The sequence below is a fragment of the Stomoxys calcitrans genome, chromosome 1 (genome assembly GCF_963082655.1).
Source record: "Stomoxys calcitrans chromosome 1, idStoCalc2.1, whole genome shotgun sequence".
In the NCBI taxonomy this organism is placed as follows: domain Eukaryota; kingdom Metazoa; phylum Arthropoda; class Insecta; order Diptera; family Muscidae; genus Stomoxys; species Stomoxys calcitrans.
In genome coordinates, this window is record NC_081552.1 from 152,116,975 (window position 1) to 152,134,395 (window position 17,421).

The 17,421-nt window shown below is 37.3% G+C and overlaps 1 protein-coding gene across 4 annotated transcripts in view; it reads right to left on the reverse strand.

The window, feature by feature from the left end:
- LOC106090599 (zinc finger protein 891) overlaps nucleotides 1-11,182 on the reverse strand; it is a 51,369-nt gene extending 40,187 nt beyond the window's left edge. For all 4 annotated transcript variants that reach the window (XM_013256841.2, XM_059362314.1, XM_013256840.2 and 1 more), the window contains exon 1: nucleotides 10,326-11,182. The gene's annotated coding sequence lies outside the window, so the exon portion shown is untranslated. The remainder of the gene's footprint in view (nucleotides 1-10,325) is intronic.
- Nucleotides 11,183-17,421: the final 6,239 nt, after the last annotated feature.

The following is a 17,421-nucleotide window of genomic DNA, read 5'->3' on the forward strand; positions in this document are numbered from 1 at the left end:
GACTTAATTAATAAACCCCCAATCGTAGGGTGGTGGGTATAAAAAGAGTAAGATCTATTCCAGATGTAGATGCTTCTCAAGACAAATCTTAAAAAAAAAAAAAAAATATATATATATATATATATATATATATATATATATATATATATATATATATATATATATATATATATTTATATATATATATTTCTCTTTTTTTCAATAATCACATTGTTCTTAACAATTTCAAACGACTTTCTTCTAACAATGTAAAACTTATACTAAAGCTTTATCTCTATTGCCTATACTTATGTATCAAACTCCTATAAATCTATGCACAGTGGTCTGTGTCCGCCTTAAAGTTTATCCGTTTGTCAGAAGGAGTGTTAATTCTATGTTACATTTCTAACATATATCTGCGTTTGTAATTGTTTTCTTGTGTCGAAATTTCTACGGGCGCCCCGGTAGCCGAGTTGGTAGCGTGCTTGGATTACCAGTGCAGGGGTCGTGGCCTTGGTCTGTCGCTACTGTGGTATCGCAATGGACTAAAAATTGCCTAAGTAAGTCTCTAAAGGACTGCCACTCTTATCTAACCTAAGGTTTGGAATGTGTCCTGACAAGCTGCAATGAGCTGCAAGTGCCGTCTTTTGTTCTATGGGTTTGTGAGACAGTTTTTGGTCCGATTTGTGGGCCGAAATTCGAGTTTTTAGTTTTGTACTTGTGTTGCTTACATATGCCATTGGGCATGAGTTACCCTCATTTCCACTGCATTGTGTTTTTTAAACTACATTAAACTTATCTTCTTTATCTATTTTAGTCTTTGAGATTGTATGCGGTGTTGTTGCTTTAAAATGCTATATATCGTCATATATATCAGAGTTTTTTAGGCGTTCCGAAAAGCCTGGGATGAACGATAAGTTGAAGATTTGAATATCTTTGGCGATTTTTCCTTGTTCAAACACGTAAAAGAAAAATCTTCCAACAAGGAAAAGGAAAAATCGCCAAGGAACGCCTTAAAAACTCCGATATATATGACAAGATTAACTACAGATTAGCATGGAGGGGTTTTAATATCATTATGTGTCATAACATCGAAACATATCCAAATATACTCTGGATGAGTTAGAATTACCAACTTGCAAATGCAAATTTTCCCATGAACATTCCATTAAGGACCTGGGCAAACTTCTCACAAATCACTGAGTGCTGTCCGATTCAATTTTAAGCTCACTGATAAGGGACCTCATTTTTATAGTCGAGTCCGAATGGGGTGCCGCAGAGCAACACCTCTTTGGGGTAAGGTTTTTACATGCCAAAGTACCTCACAAATGTCGCGAGCTTAGGAGGGGATAACCACCACTGAAAAATTTTCTGATGTTCCTGCCAGAATACGAACCCAGGCGTTCAGCGTCATAACATGCTAACCTCAGCGCTACCAACTTAAATCTGCTTATAATTGATACAAATTTGAGGTTAAATTGTGTTACAACATTAAATTTAACTTGGTAGCCTTTTCAATATTTTAAATTTAACAAGTAAGAGCGTGCTAAGTTCGGCCAGGCCGAATCTTTTATACCCTCCACCATTGATCGCATTTGTTGAGTTCTATGCGCGGTATCTTTTTTTTAGACAAACAAAGAATATTGAATAAGAACTGTTATGCTATTGGAGCTATATCAAGTTATAGTCCGATTCGGATCATAAATGAATGCTGAACATTGTAGAATTCATTGTGTAATATTTCAGTTCATTTGGATAAGAATTGCCCCTTGTAGGGGCTCAAGAAGCAAAATCGGGAGTTAGGTTTATATATGAGCTGTATCAAGCTATCCATCGATTCAGTCCATTTTCGACACGTATTTTGAAGGTCATGAGAGAAGCCGTTGTACAAAATTTCAGCCAAATCGGGTGAGAATTTCGCCCTCTATTGGCTCAAGAAGTCAAGATACAAGATCGGTTTATATGACAGCTAAACCAGATTATGAAGCGATTTAAATCATACTTAGCACAGTTGTTGAAAGTGATACCAAAACACTACGTGCAAAAGTTCAATAAAATCGGGTAAGAATTGCGCCCTCTAGAGGCTCAAGGAGTCAAGACCCAAGATCGGTTTATAATGCAGCTATATCAAAACATGGACCGATTTCGCCCATTTACAATACCAACCGACCTGCACTAATAAAAAGGATTTGTGCAAAATTTCAAGCGGCTAGCTTTATTCCTTCGAAAGTTAGCGTGGTGGAGGGTATAAAAAGAATATACATATAAGTAAGCATGACGTTAAATTAATTTATAAGTAAAGAAAAACTAGTTGAAACCCCGAAAAACAACAAGAATAAAAGTTATGGTCAGTGTAAAAAAACTTAATAATTGTCACTAATTCTGGCAAAAAAACCCTGTAATTTTATCGTCAACAAATTCCAATGTTTTTCAGAATAGAAGTTTAGGTGGCGAAAATTTCTTTTACGTGAAACGAATTATTTTTTTGCGTGTACCTGGTGTTTGGTTGCTTACTACCACTATGGTCTATTTATGGCAGTGTGCCCTTTGAAAGTGAACTAAAGATATATTGATCTCACATTGCTGTCTGCTTCAACAACAATCTAACTCAAATGTAATTCAATTGATTATCACAGGTAGTTGGCAAATGTGCTCGTGTATACGAGAATACAACAGACATTGGTCTCTTGAAACACTTTACGTGGTTGCTCTGTGAATTCGCAACAGTTCTGGCGTTGTTCAATTGAGAAGAGACACATGGTCATCTGCCATTCAAATTCAATTTAGTCCAACATGTGGTAATTTTCTAACAACGAATGCCTCACTAGCAAACAGTCGAAAGGACTGGCTGACGTACTTACTGACTATGGGGTGTTAAAGTACCCATGCGAACATTCTCATAAATCGATCTTACCGTGATGGTATTGACTGAGAGGCATGTATCAATGTACACAAGACCCGTCTCTTCGTCCCCATCCTCACAAGAGGCTGGCGGCAGGCAATCTTCGCATGTGGTATTGCCATCAGCATCAACGATTCTACGGGGATCGAAATGAAAACAAAAACGAACGCCAACAAAGAAGAGTAACAGCAATTAAACGAATAGACTGAAATTTTTTAGTGATGATTCCCTCTTTATTAAGATGTCCAAACAAAATAGAGAAACAACAACAAAAATAGAAATAAAGACAATTCCAACTAAAAATCACAAATGTTGTGGCCATCGCGTTGATCATGGTATTGACGAGATTTTCAGGAAATGTCACCCACCACCCATTCGCTTTAATTATTTTGCGTATTCTTGTGAAATTCCCATATTCGCATCACAAGCCGGAGCAATTATCTTCAGGAATATGCGATTCGTCGAAGAAAAAAATTGCTTCTTTTCTTCCATTTCCAAATGCAGGAAAAACCAGAAATTACGCACAACCACCAATGCGATGCCCGCTTATGGGTATGTACACGTACACGTTGTAAAAATATTTTCAATATTTGGATTTGATGTTAAATAGTTTGTAAACATTTCGTGGATCACCAAATCTTACTCCACAAAATCTGTATAACTATGATGAATCTGTACATTAGTGGTGAATATATTCATCAAGGGGTCTTAGGGCACAATTTTTACAGGATTGAACTTTTGCCCTATTATGGTTCAAGTATTTTTTCAAACCACCACCATAAGTTTTTTTACCTATTTTTTTTTTGGAATTTAGCAAAGAAATTTCGCTAAAAAATTCGGGCTGGTGTGCCCGAGGGGACCGCCCATTCTGATAGAAACCATTTCATTTTTTACGGCCGAATTCTTGAAAAAAAAAACCTTAAAAAATTCGTTTGGCTTTGAATTCGCCTTATTAATGCTGGTGCCCCTGTTCCTCAGTGGAATGTTCATGGGCAAAATTTGCATTTGCAATCCTGGTGACACTTATAGTTGCTAGAAAATTGTAAAACTTCCAACGGGGGTCCCAGTTACGCATATGCATGTCCACCACGTCCACGTCTCCATAAATCTGCCTGCATCGAGTTGATAGAAACAAAACGCACTTGTCCTGCTGAAGCCCTCAACACGATGCTGCACCTTTAACCCAAAGATCAACACATCAGTGCGGCATACACTTCCGCATGAATAAGCGCTTTCGACAGCTGTAGAGACAGAGCATTTCAACTTGTCAGTATTTTCAGTACCTTTCAAAGGACGTAATAACTACAACTGACTACTGCACTCTTGCACTCCTGCCATTACTTTTGCTCAGCCATTCGAGGTCAAATTATCGAGCAGATCGGACTGGAACAATGACACGAAATCAAGGTTTAACTAAAGGTAATTTGTTAAATTAGGTCGTCTTGCTACAGTAGCTCTTAGTTGGATTCCAGGCCATAAGGGATAAGGTGTCAGTCGCTACTCCACTGGGAGTCGTTAAATCGGACATCTTCAGGCACAATCTTCGGCGGGTAGAGACCATATGGGATGAGACTGAGACATGTTATATATCAAGGAAAACTTGGCCGCAATGCATCCTTAAACACACAGCGTCCCTGATCAGCCGGGATCCGAGATACATGTCAAGCCTTATCGCAGTGCCGACTGACCACTGGCCTATTGGAAATGCTGCAAGGAGTCTCAGCTGTGAAGAGGCGGAGAAGACTACTGAGCACCTTCTTGGCGCGGTCCCGTTACGGGATTTGCGTAGGGTAATATGCATTTGCAGAGCTAATCGTTCACGACAGTTGCAAAGAGGTTCCAAAGGCAAAAATAAATCCAAAAATCTGTTATATTGATTTGAGCAGTACAATGTTCTAGACATCTATTGAGTGGGACATTTTCAGTTTCAAGCTATTGTTGTTCCATACCATAAATACGGTGCGATACCGAATGTGAAAAATTACCACCTTCTAGAGCTTATATCTCTTAAACTTTTTTTTTTTTGAAAATTTTCAAGATTTCCCCAAGAATGTATCAAAATGTTTCGTAGCATTCATTCATTAACGTTTTTCTGTTGTCCTTTGTGATTCATTAGCGAACCACGACCCCCGCATGAGTAATCCAAGTTCACAACCAACTCAGCTCCCGAAGGGCTTAAAAATAAGTTAAAGCATACAAAAGAATAAAATTAAAATAAGTTTTCAATTCAATTAGAATTTTCAATCCGAGTGTAGTTTAAATTTAATTGGAATTTATAGTTATTTGCTTTTATTGCAGACAACTTTATCTTCATTTAAATTCAAAAAGAATCAATGAAATTTCTAAATTCGATCCAATTTTACATAACCGAAAACAAAAAAGGAAATTTTTGAATTAACTTGAATCTAACAGCACTGACAGAGAGGAATCTCTCTTTTTTTAGAAAAGAGAAACCGGCCGTTTCGCTGATCCATAATGTTTTGTTAGTATCCCTACCGTCCTGGTTGTTATTGCCTTGATGCCCAGTTCACTGGGCATCACACTCGACCTCCTCCTCCTCGCATTAACACCCTACTTCCTCAAGCTTTCCGTGATCTCCAGGATCTCCGCAGGCATGGCCGTATTATGGTCACAAGCAGAAAACGAAATGGTCGGTAGGATGACGAAAATCCTATGGGGATATCCCGACTGTGAGAAGACGACTCGTTTGCTGAAAGGAAGCAAGCAGGAGGTCGGTAAAGCTTTCGGTATCATAACAGGACTCATAGGACTACGAGCTCACTTATGCATGTGGAGAAATTGAGGAGACGTTCGAGCATTTCAGAATTAGCGTGCTACTTACAAAATCCCTAATTTTTTCTTACCACGCCCCTACGTTGGTTCATGTCTGGTATAGTGTACCCGCCTAAGTGTCGGTGTCTGTTAACGAAAGCCGGGCAATGACATAGGAAATACATCATTTGTATCTGCAAGATTCAAAAAAACTACTAAGATATCAATATCCGTTTTATTTTTAAAAAAGGATTTTTGAAATCGGGCCACCGATGATGATTTGGCAGCCCAATCAATTTTCCGAAATGCCGACGTGACCAATTGTAGGGCCCTAGCAAGAGGCGCCGCCGCACTTCCTAGGGCCTTAAAATTTTGTATTGTATTGTATTTAACTTTTATTTGCCCTAAGCAAAGAAAAAATATTCTTATATAAAGCATAGGAATTTAAAAAATATTACAATTAAATAAATTCTATAATAAATAATATTTAAGATTTGTGTATAAAACAGATTAAAAATGTTAACCACAAAAGATTAAATAAAATTAAATTTTAACGAAAATATATGAATTAATTTTCAATTATATTAAATAATTGAATATTTATCGAAATTTGATTAGAAGGAACATAAATTTATTAAATTTGTTAATTTACGTTTGAAAATTATTTAATTAATAAAGTTCAGGCTTAAACCGCCGTTCGTTGGAGATTGTTTGGATATTAGAAGGAAGATTGGTCCAAGGTCTTATTGAATGTATAAAGAAGAAAATGTTTAAGATGTCTCAGTTGTATTATTCTATTTCCTCTAGCCGATCTTGCCAAACGTATGAATTCGAATAAGTATTGTGGCATATTAGTATATATGATTTTATGAAGACTTAAAAGACATCTCATATTTAATAGATTTTCAAGTGATACACCATATAAAAGTTTCGTATATGGGGTAATATGATCTCGTCTTTGCAGACCATAAACATATCTGGCAACATTATTCAATGCCACTTTCAATTTGTTCATAATTCTCTGACTAGAACTCATAAATAATTCGCAACATTGTTTTAGCCAAAAAAATCCGAATCCTTACAGGAGTATGATTATAATTAACATAGAGATTTCTTAGATTTACATAAGATCTGCCAACCGCCGATTTTATCTTGTCACACCACGTCAAACGACTATTAAATATCACCCCAAGGTTTTAAGCGCGGTCAACAATCTCAATTTCCGTATCTGACAGTCTTTTCAAGAAGTCGCCTGGCCAGCGGAATGATCCCATACTTATAATTAAACATTTAGATTTCCTTAGATTAAAGCTTAAACCGTTAGCCTTTGCCCAAACTAAGATTCTGTCGAGATCGCTATTTAAACGTACAAACGGCGCATTTGTGTATACCTGAACATCATCCGCATACATATGGATGCTGGAATTTTTAATTTGAGACGGTAAGTCATTGCTGTACAAAGAATACAATAATGTACCCAAAATGGACCCTTGAAGTACTCCTCTTTTTATTGTTGCCGGACTTGGCGTTGTGCCATTAACATAGACAGATTGAAATCTTGATCCAGGATAAGACTGGCATCAGAAGCAAAATTGAAATAGTTCTCAATCTTATACCGGAGTATCTCATACTCAACTGTATCGAATGCCTTTGAATGGTCCAACAATACCAAATATGGAATATCCCTCTTGTCCATACTCGCCATTAAGTCCTCAGAAATTTTTTGCAATACGGACTGAAACTCTGTTAATAGCCGATTTTCGGATATATACTCCTTCATTTGTTTACTCAAAAGTTTTTCAAATAGCTTTGAAAGAACTGGAAGTATAGTTATGGGCAGATATTTGCCCCTGTCTTTTGGAATCGGAATTATTTTCGCCTGTTTCCAAGATTCCGGGAAAGTTGATCTAGTAAGGATTGAAACAAAAATGTGCAGAACATAAGAAGAAATGTATGGAAATTTTTTCCGTAAAAACTTTGAATCAACCCACTGCATTCGACTTGATCTCCCTTAAACAATTAAAAACTTCTACCTCTGAAAAATGCCTAAAGCCAAATTTGGTTGTATCCGTACCAATACCATTATTGCTCGACGATCTGTAAAAACCTCCATCTGCGTCATGCATGGTTATATAAACAAAATCTCTATTCAACTCATTTAAGTCACCACCAAAACCGTTTCTCGTACAAGTTTTACCAATACCTAAAGATTTTATGTTCCTGCAGTAACTCTTCCAATTAATGGTTTCCGTAAACTTTCTACCAAAATATGTCACCTTCTTAATCAGATATGTAAACTTGTTGCGAAGGATCCTATAATCCTCATATAACTGCGGAATTCTGATTTTCTTCCAGCGAGAGCAGGATGTATTCCTCATCGTCATCGTCCGTTTAACCTCCTCGTCGAAACACGGTTTCTTTGGATCAAGAACGGTTTAATACTTTTTTGCATATGATCCTGATAACACCTCAGCTCTAACCATTTCAAAGAGTTATCTCTACCCGTTCTCAATTGGCATATTTTTTAGAATTTTATTTCGATTCTATCCCACTGTGCAACGTCTCATTATCTCCCCACACATGCAATCATGTGCTGCACCAATTGTGCATAAGTGATCTGTAGTCCTAGGTGTCTTGTTATGATACCGAAAGCTAAAGCCTCGTGCAGAATGTGTAGAAATCATTTCTTTTTATTATTTTTTTTAATTCGAATTTTCTAAAATAATTTAAAAAAAAATAATATTAATATTAAAAATTAGTGGGATTCGAAGCTGGGTTAAAAAATCCTTCAGTGGCATATGAGTCCGGTATGCATTACTAACAGAAAATCAAATTTTGTCCGGCAGGGTAGTTGCACTAACTATTTATTCGTAGTGCGGAGTGACTTTTAAAATAGAAAGTTGTTGATACAACTTTACAAAAATAAATTTAATTTTTTTTTTATGGAAATGATACATCAGTTATGGCCATCTTCTTTTAATATTTTTATTGTATCGTAGTGAAGATAGCTGCTGAGCAAGGAAATAACCAGCCTGTTGTTCAAACAATAAATATTGATTCGATATTAGCTGTGTTTTATTTTAGTACTATATAGTGCAGTGCAATGAAATTTGTATGAAAATGACATCTATCCAGGACAACAAAGTTCTGGATAAATTACCAGTGCAGGCGTTATACATTTGACAAATATTTGCACTTCTTTTCCTCATTTTCTTTTGACAGGTTGGCAAATGGCGGAAATAGATCTAAGTTCCTGGATTCGCAATGTAGACCCCCAGGCCCACTCTGTCCTAACGCTTTGATACATTCACGTACTGGTTCCCAGAATTTTATATGAATACCATTTTTTAAACCGATTCAGGAAAGGTCAGGGTTCGCTGAAAAGGATATAGAACATATTTTGAATTTTTTTGCGACAACCCTAGTAAAAATCACAACATTTGTTGCAACATTTTGGAGTACATCCAGAAATACTATTTTTTTTATACCCTCCACCATTGGATGGGGGTATACTAATTTCGTCATTCTGTTTGTAACACCTCTAAATATGCGTCTGAGACCCCATATAGTATATACATTCCTGCTCGTCATGTCATTTTAATTCGCTCCGTCCGTCCGTCTGTCTGTCGAAAGCACGCAAACTTTCGAAGGAGTAAAGCTAGCCGCTTGCAATTTTGCACAAATACTTTTTATTAGTGTAGGTCGGTTGGCATTGTAAATGGGTCAAATCGTTTCATGCTTTGATATAGCTGCCATATACACCGATCTTGGGTCTTGAGCCTCTAGAGTGCGCAATTCTTACCCGATTTTATTGAACTTTTGCACGTAGTGTTTTGGTATCACTTTCAACAACTGTGCTAAGTATGATTTAAATCGCTTCATAATCTGGTATAGCTGTCATATAAACTGATCTTGGATCTTGACTTCTTGAGCCAATAGAGGGCGCACTTCTCATCCGATTTGGCTGAAATCTTACATGAGGTGTTTTTTATGACTTTCAATAACTGTGCTAAGAATGGCGCAAATCGGAACATGACCTCATATAGCTGCCATATAAACCGATCTAGGATCTTGACTTCACAAGCCTCTATAGGGCCCAATTCTCATCCGATTTGGCATCCGATTTTGTACAACGGCTTCTCTCTTGACCTTCAACATACATGTCTAATACGGTCTGAATCGATCGATAGCTTGATACAGCTCCCATATAAACCTATCTGCCGATTTTGCTTCTTGAGCAAAATACAAAGTACTTTGAAACGCATGGAATTTTTTTTGGCTGTAATCGCCAGTCTAGAAGATATCATGAAATGTCCCATATACAAAAAAACCCCAATGAATGAATTATACAATGAAACAAAGGAAAACCAAACAACATGACCAAGATCTAAAAGCCAAAAGAAATTAATTTATGATAACAAGAAACACACACGCATGTCTACATTAATTTTCGCATATATACTACAACAAGAACATACATACATACATATGTACAAGCAAGTGAATTTATGTGCGTAAATCATCGGATCACACATTCACTCAATAAGTGGTGAAATAGGTAGTGAGTGTCATGAATGAATGAATGAATGAAAAAAACCACCGTAGTAGATGATCTTTGTTTTTAGGAAATTTCAAAACGGCGGAAATTCGAAAGTAAAATTTCAATACTTACCCCAAGTGAAGGCAAGAAGAATGGAAGGTGAAGAAGCGATACTTGTTGCTTCCACCAAATCGAAGACAAGTAAATATTGGTAAATATAGATCGATGATTCAATCGATAATGCCAAAGCAGAGGGCAAAGCGTCCGAATTCTTTCGTTTCGACTGGGAGGGTGTGGGTATTATTCGTCGTTGAGGAACACTTGTATATTCTCAATTTCCTTTTCCTTTTTGTACTTTGATAAATTTCTTGAATACAAACGTGATTTTTTTCGCAAAGTAACTCAATTGGATTTTAACCGTTTCTTAATATTCGGAATGCCTCCATCCATTTTCCGGAGTTCATTTTGCAGCTGTATTTTGCCGATTTGATACGAAAAGGCGTGCGCAAAATTCTTAAATCGACATTTTTGGTAGGTTATTTTCTAAAATATTTGTTTATCTTTCTCTGTACCGTACAATTCACATGCCAATTAATAAATGGCCTTCTTGAGAACACTTCACCTTTATCGAATGTATTTTTTGGTTACTTTTTATTTTTTTATTTTCCTTATGTTTCTTTGTTCAGTTTAGGGGTTTTCTCGTTTCGCGTTCTACTCTTTCACTAAAACACGTTGTCACTGATGAAAATCTCGCAAAGGACTGAACAGCTTCCGAATTAGCCACTTACATTTTACACATCTGAAATTTTGGTTTGCTCACTGTTTTCGATTTTCAATTTTTTCACTTGTTTCACCGAAGGAAAATCAGTGTTGAGAGTTATGTTTTTGGGAGAACATCAACGATGCAAGAATTTCGAATAGATAGTCGCCGTGTCTGACGACGTTGGCAGACGGGCGTCTCAGCAGAAGGGATATTTGCCGAGATCGAAATGGATTGACTGAGAGCAGAAAAGACTGTGTGCAGCCAGCAGCCACCACTTTGTTGATGAAGAACTAACTGGTGGTGGATGGCTGCCACAAGAGCGAACTTCTGCCGACCAGCCGATCGTCGAGCAGGAACAAGTGTGTAAGGTTAAAAATAAATCCGTGTCGTTGTGAAATATGTTCACATGTGTGCTGGCAGTTGTTCCTCCTTGTACGTAAATGCATACGTACGAAGAAGTCGTTGAGTCTTAGGGTAGGTAGCTCAAAAAAATGCAACTAATATGGGGATTTCAACTATCGAATTTTCTGCCACAATCCCTGCCAGTTGGAGGAGAATAATTTTTGAATAATACTTTCATTAAATCAAGTTACAAAACTATACTGCAGTCTAATTGGCAAGATTCACAAAAAGTCGAATACGGTTTACTAAACATCGTTTAATTGACAACGTCGGTTAATTGTTAAATGCAAATTATGTTTCAAAAGACACATTTCATTAATATCGGTTCCACCCAATTGGAAACATCTGATAATAACGGGTGATTCTTAAGCTATTATCTTTTTGGCAACACTGGTTTAAACAGCTCACTCACGTTTCGTGTTTTGTTTCACTGTCAAACATCTTCAGTTTGGTCTATAATTCAACCATGAATCGTCTTAAAAACGAACAACACTTGCAAATTATTGCATTTTATTATCAAAATGCGTGCTCGGTTAAGAAAGTTCATTGCGCGCTCTTGTTTTCAGCGACAAAGCTCACTTTTGGCTGAATGGGTACGTATTTATGCAAAACTGTCGATTTTGGAGTTAAGATCAGCCAGAAGCATTGCAAGAGCTACCAATGCATCCAGACAAAGTCACAGTTGGGTGCGGTTTATGCGCTGATGGCATCATTGGATCGTACTTCTTCAAAGAAGATGCGAATCGTAACATAACTGTGAATGGTGAGCGCTATCTTCAGATGATATCCAACTTTTTTTGCCAAAAATGCAAGAGCTTTATTTGCATGGCATGTGGTTTAAACAAGACGGTGGCACATGCCGTACAGCACGCGTAACGATGGACTTATTGAAAGGCGAGTTCGGTGAACAGACAACCCCTTTTCAATTGACACATTGGAAGACAACATTGAAGCATTTATTGGTGAGATACCGACCGAAATGTTGGAAAGAGTATGCCAAAATTGGACTAAGCGGATGGACCACTTGAGGCGCAGTCACGTTCAACATATGCTTGAAATAATCTTCCAGCATTAAATTATATGGGCCGTATAATCGATTCATATATAGGTTTCATGCATTTTTCTGAATTTTATATGTTTTATTTTTTGGAAAAACTTTCCTATATCTCTTAAAAAATCACCCTTTAGAAACAAAATTTCCGTATTTTGCTCTTTTCAATTAAGTGGATTTGACTGCACTGATTTTGTTTGAATGTTAGACTATTTTTGGATACATGAGAAACAAAAAATTGCAGTATATTTCGCTTATAGTCCAAATCGCATATGTAAGAATTTAACATATTTTCGAATATTATTCTTTTCAGGTCGAATATACTATCGTCCGTTAGCGTTATAGCTAATTGTGATACCCTACACCACGACAAAGTTATAATACCCTGTACCACAGGGTATTATTACTTAGTGCATTTGTTTGTAACACCCAGAAGGAAGAGAGTTACACCAATTGATAAGTTTACCGATCGACTCAGAATCATTTTCTGATTCGATTTAGCTATGTCCGTCTGTCTGTTCATGGTAATTTGTGTACACATTACAGGTAGCAATTTTCATTTCATCATCTTAAAATTTGGCACATAGAATTTGGAAAAAATCGGTTCGGATTTGAATATAGCTCCCATATTTACGATCGACCGATTTGTACTAATATTGCAATAAAGTGCTAATTTGTTAACCGATTCTCTTGAAATTTGATGAGAAGGATTTTTTTTGACTCTCGAAATTACTGGTGAGTTCATAGAAATTGGTTCAGATTAAAATATAGCTCGCATATCAAATATATATATATATATATATATATATATATATATACACATATATATATATATATATATATATATATATATATATATATATATATATATATATATATATACGACGAGGCGGTGCTTGGAGTGTTTGAGCGAAAAATTATTCGTAAAATATATGGACCAGTGTGGGTTAATAGAGAATATAAGCGTCCTATGAACCACGAGTTGTATGACGACGATAGCAAAGTTGCACGTCTTAAAACACAACGGCTGAGTTGGCTAGGTCATGTTGTCAGAATGGATCAAAAAGCTCCAGCAAGGAAGTCTTTTGAGAACATACACGGTGGTACACGCAAACCGGGACGAGTAAAAGCCCGATGGAAAGATTAAGTGGTGGGAGACACCTTGAAACTTGGTGCCAGAGATTTTAGAATGAGCGCAGAAGATGGAGGCGCTTGGAACGCTTTTCTACGTTCGGCTAGTATCAAATGTTCTGTCATAGCCAATTAAAGTAAAATAATCCTTATTATATATGGAGGGTGTCAGGGGTCCCATAAACGGCCTGTAATAGATACTGACTGAGGAGCGATTTGACGCATGATCGACGCAGTCCGATTTGAGGGCGTTGGCGACGAACGCGCATATAACACTGTGGAACAGAGAAATAGTCGGTAGGATGACGAAAATCCTGTAGGGTGATCGGGATCGTGAGCGGACGAGGCGATTAGTGAATGGAAGTCATTATAACTTTTGGTATCACAACGGGACACATAGGACTACAAACTCACTTATGCAAAATCGGTTCATATTTTGATATAACATAGGACTACGAGCTCACTTATGCAAAATCGGTGCGGAAAGTGATAGCATGTGCAGGGTATTTGGGGAAGGTAATGAGACATTGTCATTGCCCGACTTTCGCGGCTAATAGACACCGGTACTTAGGTGGAGACACAATACCAGAAATGAACCAACTTAGAGGAGTGGTATGGGAAACAATTAAGGATTTTGTAAGTAGCACGGAACTCCTAATCTTAAATTTTCTTTTTCGAGGTAACTTTTTAGTTTTGGCTCTTTTCAACCTAACTCTCTTTTCAACCTAACCTAAAGTATAGTCTATATAGGTCCGTAACCGTTTATATCCCCTATATAAACCGATCTCCCGATTGTACTGCTTGAGTCGTTAGAGGGCCCAATTCTTATCCGATTTTGGTGAAATTTTGCAAAATTTCTCCTAACACCTCCAACTCCGCTATAACCCGACACTTCAATGAAATTAGGTTATGAATGAGGATTTTATGGCTAAAGATCCCAGATCTACAGAGCGGTCCAGATGGCAGCTAAATCCAAATATGGTTAGATATGGACCATACGCGGTTCGGATATCGGGTGGCTTAGTGCAACTTCATGTTCCAAATTTATATCAAAGTATGGTCCGATCTGGACCAAATCCATTTTGGTCAGCTGGAAATCTAGTCTAGGTTAGGTTATGTTGGAAAAAGGGTGAAAGATATTAATCCGCTCTATGCCACTATGGCTATACACCTAAGCCAGTAATCGGTTTGTTGTGCGCTCTAAAAACTACAAAGTAACCTGTAAAAAGAAAATTTTAATTTAGGAATTTCGTGTTACGTACAAAATCTTTAATTGTTTTCAACACCACACCTCTAAGTTGCTTCATGTCTGGCATTGTGCCCCCACCTAAGTGCCGGTATCTGTTAGACGCAAAAGCCAGGCAATGACAAAGAAAATACTCCAACGTCTCATCATTTTCCCCGTATGCCCCACACATGCTATCACTTGCCGCACCGATTTTACATAAGTGAGCTCGTAGTCCTATGTGTCCCGTTATGATACCAATAGCTTTACTGACCTCCTTCTTACTTTCTTTCAGTAATAGCCTCGTCTACTCAGCCTCGTCTAGTCCAACTCACTCCTCTAAATTACAGCGAAATACGAAAACACGAATTTTCATGGGTTTAAGACCCTTAATGGAGGCCACCATAGCACAGAGGTAAGCAAGTCCGCTTATGACGCTGAACGCCTGGGTTCGAATCCTAGCAGGGCCATCAGAAAAATGTTCAGCGGTGGTTATGCCCTCCTTATGAGGTTCTTTGACATGTAAAAACTTCTCCCAAAGAGGTGTCGCTCTGCGGCACGCCGTTCGGACTCGGCTATAAAAAAGGAGGTCCCTTATCATTGAGCTTAAAATTGAATCGAACAGCACTCATTGATTTGTGAGAAGTTTGCCCCAGTTCCCTAATGAAATGTTCATGGCCAAATTTGCATTTGCAAGACCCTTAATCTGCAGATCGGTCCATATGGCAGCTATATCCAAATTTGGCTTGATCTGGACTATGACCAGTGCAACTCATTGTTTCAAATTTTAACAAAATCGGGTAACAAATGGGGCTTTACCTCCTTATTCGGCAGATCTGTCTTTAATACAGCTATATTTAGGCCTTAGTACAACTCGCGGTTTATAATTTCGACGAAATCGGATAACAAATACGGCTTTTTTGAGCTTAAGACCCTCGACCGGGAGATCGGTCTATATGGAATCAGTTATATCAAAATATGATCCGATTTTGCTCGTTCAAGTACATAACCAGCGTACAGACAAAATACGATCCCTTTTAGTTTCTACCTAGCAATAGAACTTGACAAATGCGATCAATGGTGGATGGTACACAATATTCGGCCTTACGGCAATTAGCTCGTTTTCCCTTGTTTTGACTTTAAGATGAAACTTTTTAAAATTGGTACAAATCTGTTCTCTAATATTCTTTCTGTAACTTTTTAAGGAAGTTTAATTCCAAAGTTATCTCATGTCAATGTAATAACATTAAATTTTTGTTTTAGTTCGCCAAAATAACAAGTTCGTAAACCAAAAAAATGTGTATTTTAAAGATTATTATTTTGTGAGAGGAGCGTAGTTTTAGATTGGAAACCGCTCCGATCCCCCTCTCAACCGGGCTCAAAAAATTTTGCTCCCGCTCCGACAAAAATAGGTCTGCTCCGCTCCGCTCCGAATCCCTGGCTTTAATCTTTCACACAGTGTAATTGCACATATTGAATTGCTCTGCAGTTGGCACATTCCGTCTTGTCACCTTTTTGTGTACAGGACAAAGTATGCTGGGGTTCCAATCATCTGAAATACGTTCTCTTTAATAGTTCAGCTGACAACCAATTGGTCTAATACGACCTAATAGTCAAAAATAGGTTTATACGGTGGCTGCATCACCGTGTAATGGCTGGTACTATGTTCGTTTTTCACCATTGAAAACCCATTTTTTGAAAAATACACAATTATCAATGACAATGATAATGATGACCTAGTGAATGATATCAGCAAATTTTTTTGCTTCAAAATCTATTATCTAAAAAAAGTAATCGGCGAAAAATATCGCGAAAAGCGAATATAGTATATAGTATTAGACTCAAGCAAGCAAACTAGCGTTACCGTTGTGAATTTCGAAATAGTCGTTTTTTTTTAAAGACCCCATCAAAAAGTCGTTTTCCCAAAAAAAAAAGTCGAAAAAGTAGAACATTTTTATTTTAAGATTTTATTAAACAAAAATAACAATATAAACATAAAACAAATAAAAGCGTGCTAAGTTCGGCCGGGCCGAATCTTGGAAACCCACTACCATGGATTCTGGTAAAAAATTATACAAAATAAATTTAATTGAAGGGCATAATTTTATTCTACATACCAAACTTCTGTCAAACCAGCAAAAATTAAAGCTTCTAGGAACCGAACAATGAAGCTTGAGAGACCGCTTTACATCAGAGCTATATAAGGTTATAGACTGTTTTGGACCGTATTTGACGCAGTTGTAGGAAATCGTAATAGAACACCGCATGCAAATTTTCAGCCAAATCGGACAAAAAATGCGGCCTCCAGGGCTCAAGAAGTCAAATCGAAAAAATTGCGGCTTGTTAGCGCTCAAGAAGTCGGGAGGTCGGTTTTTAAGGGGGCTATATTAGGTTATAAACCGATTTACATCGTACTTATTCATAGTTGTTGGAAGTCGGAACAGAATACTACATACATAAATTTATCCAAATCGGACAAAAATTGTGGCTTCCAGGGGCCCAAGACGTCAAATCGGGAGATCGGTTTATATGGGAGCTATATTAGGTTATAGACCGATTTGGACCGGACTTTGCACAGTTGTTGGAAGTCATAACAGAACACATCATGCAAAATTTTAGCTAAATCCGACTAAAATTGCGGCCTATAAGGACTCAA